This window comes from Scylla paramamosain, chromosome 5 (genome assembly GCF_035594125.1).
Source record: "Scylla paramamosain isolate STU-SP2022 chromosome 5, ASM3559412v1, whole genome shotgun sequence".
NCBI classification, from domain to species: Eukaryota; Metazoa; Arthropoda; class Malacostraca; order Decapoda; family Portunidae; genus Scylla; species Scylla paramamosain.
This window is the reverse complement of record NC_087155.1, coordinates 16,351,933-16,354,759: the sequence shown is the minus strand read 5'-3', so window position 1 is coordinate 16,354,759 and position 2,827 is coordinate 16,351,933. Positions and strand designations below refer to the sequence as shown.

Below are 2,827 nucleotides of genomic sequence, written 5' to 3'. Positions count from 1 at the left end.
ATAATAATTCGCTGCGTAGACTTGACACCATCGCATCCTGTCCCGTGTGTCTAAGTGGCTTTGGCAACACTGCACTTCACCGCAGACACTTCAAAAAGAAAACGTGGATGATAAGATCCTTGTTTTACTGCCATTACTACAGCGACTATTAGCTCTATTACTAGCGGCTCTCGGTGCGGAGCGAAGGTGCGCTGACTGGGAGTACTTATATGCGGTAAGAGATGCGTTAATATAAAGTATGTAGCAGTAAACGCAGCGCTTATTACACCGTCTGCCTCGGCGCCGCCCGCTTGTTACTGCAGTTGCCTGAGATCACTGTGGTTGAGCATTAGCAAGGATTTTATTTTACTTATAAGCCTCATTTGCACAGCGTAAGGAATGTGAGCTTCTTTCTTCTCGTCCTTGCTCTAAAATGATTGTTATTAATGATGAGGACTCGCTTCTGCATATGTTTCTTGAGACGGGAGAGAGAAAATTCATACATTGCTGCTGCGTAATGTGTTTCTCAGGTGTCGCTGGTGGCGGAATGATAAAACTTAAGTGCGTGGTTCTCTTAGACCATTTAGATGCACTGGCGGGAAGTGTGTGGTGATGTGTGGTGAGCTGACGGTGCGGCAAGGCTGGTGAGGCTGGCGAGGCTGGCTAACGTGCAGGAGTTAGTGTACTGGGGGTAGGTAAAATATTTGTGCGTCCTTTTATTTTAGCGTGGAGTGTTGGATGCCATTGTTACACTAACGCCGCTGACATTATCATTAGTTTTCTTACCATTCACAGCGTGTGGTTAATTATGAGGAGACAAAAAAAGTTGATATGTGTAGGAATATTCATTAGTTAAAGATGCCTGATAGATTATACATTATGGTAATACTTAAGTGATTGAAAGGCGGCGGTGGCAGGCCTGACGACACGCCTCGCAGCGGACAGACGTGTAAGGCTCAGTGAGAAGTTGTCAGCCGCGGCGGAGGGTGACGCTGATCATTGATATTCATCGGTGTTGTTTATCAGACTAGTTCGGTGACTTCTTCTTATTTGTTGGACATGGAAACTTGTCTGTCGGAGGTGAGGGAGAAGCCCCACATCCTTCCCCATACCCCCTCCCTCGCCCTCAACCTGGCCGTGGTGCTCCTGAAGACTCGCACGCCCGCAGGATTCCGGGAGCCGCCACGCCATGCACTGGTGAGCCTCCTGGTCATGCAGTGGTGAGCAAAAATAGGTGCATGTTTATTGTGATGAATGTTGCGGGACGTGGCTGGAGTAGGAGCTTGTCACTGTTTACCGCTTCATAAATTAGGTCTTGCCATAGTCACAAGCATCTCCGTAAGTTTCCTAGGTGTCATCTCTTGAGCCGACTAGCTAACTGTTGCCCCGTCGAACGTTGTCACGGGCAATCTGGAATATAATTTATAGCGTATGGATGCTAACTGGTTGAGTGATACTGTGTGGTGAAGATTATGAAGCCACATCAGAAGTCAGTTTACGTTCACAATCTAACGCCAAAACTACGAACTACTCAGCAAAGCAACCCAAACCTCGCCACTGTTTACATTCCTGTATAGTACACTTGCCTGCGCGCTTGCTTTGTACAACATGGACCTTAGTACTGAATCTGCCGCTGCTGGGACAGAATTCGAAGCACGCGCTGGTGATTGAGGGGCTGGAGGGAGGGGTCGGGGCCTCGAAGCGGGAGTTGAAGCAGCGGGTTCACTCACCAGTCTGGGCGGGCGCTGCTAACCCCGGTGTTCGCTGCGGCAAGTGACGATGTGTCTTCTGAAGTGCAATTTTCAGGCCATGTACATTTCAAAGGTGAAGTGTACACGGTGTTCAAGTGATAAGTCACGAACTCAAGTGGGCGGCGGTGACAGGCTGAGGTGCGCCAACCCGCCTCCAGCTGAGTGACTGCCTAGCCGCCGCGAGCCATCCACACTTCGCCGACCGATGTTCTCAAGTTAATCTGTGGAGGTTTTTTGTGACACCACCAGTCAGTTTTGTTTTTATTTTAGTTTATTTTTTTCATTCTCTCTGATCTGATTTGTCTTTGTCACACATATTTTGTGGGTTGTACTTTGAAATATATATATAAGGCCCCGGCAAATATAATGTCACTTTTCTCATATGTACTCTTGTGTAGCTTACAGTGAGAGGCGATGGTGCCCGTTAGATATCTGATGCTGCGTTGCCCTCCTAACCTTGGGTGTACGAATCACCAGCGATTCTCGAAAGGATTTTTAGGATTACATTATCACTTATGTATAATCGAGAGTAATGGCGCGATGCTAATATCATTACTTCCGAAAATCTGAACGTTGCGTGGTATGGTGGACGTCGCAAGGCTACGTCATTATGCAGGAGCTGCTTCCACAAATAAAACATCGTTAAAAGTTCAGAAACATGAGCTGCTTCATCATTTAGCAACCTTTAATCCTCTTATTGCTACGGTCGTGTTTGGTAACATTAAAGCAGTATAGAAATATGGTTTGCATGGACAGATAGAATAAGGAGAAAATAACAGATTAATATTGTATTTTCTAGGCTACAGGAGTATTCAACATGCTTTAGTATAAAAACAAGTGCTTGAAAAGTTGTAAGGAATTATGGAGGGGAAAAAAAAAAAAGTTTAGCAGTAAAAGTTAAGGAACTCAGACTTCCACCGCCAGACGCCATTGCAATCACCAAACTGGCTCATAAGGAGTACGCCACCGGGCATTTAAAGTCTGCAGGGGTACATATTCACTGGAGATTTAGGAACCGCTACTCCGCTACAGTGGTGGGCGGTAGTGGCGGTGGTGGTGCTGGTGGTGCTGCTGGCGAGGGCTGGGGAGGAACTGAC

General features: G+C 46.9%; 1 long non-coding RNA gene across 1 annotated transcript; it reads right to left on the bottom strand.

Moving 5' to 3' along the window:
* Positions 1-811: 811 nt before the first annotated feature.
* On the bottom strand, positions 812-2,004 carry LOC135100595 (uncharacterized). Its single transcript, XR_010268805.1, has 2 exons — positions 1,566-2,004; positions 812-1,389 (listed from the first exon to the last, which is right to left on the bottom strand). It is a non-coding gene; the product is annotated as an uncharacterized LOC135100595 (long non-coding RNA).
* Between the last annotated feature and the right edge of the window lie 823 nt (positions 2,005-2,827).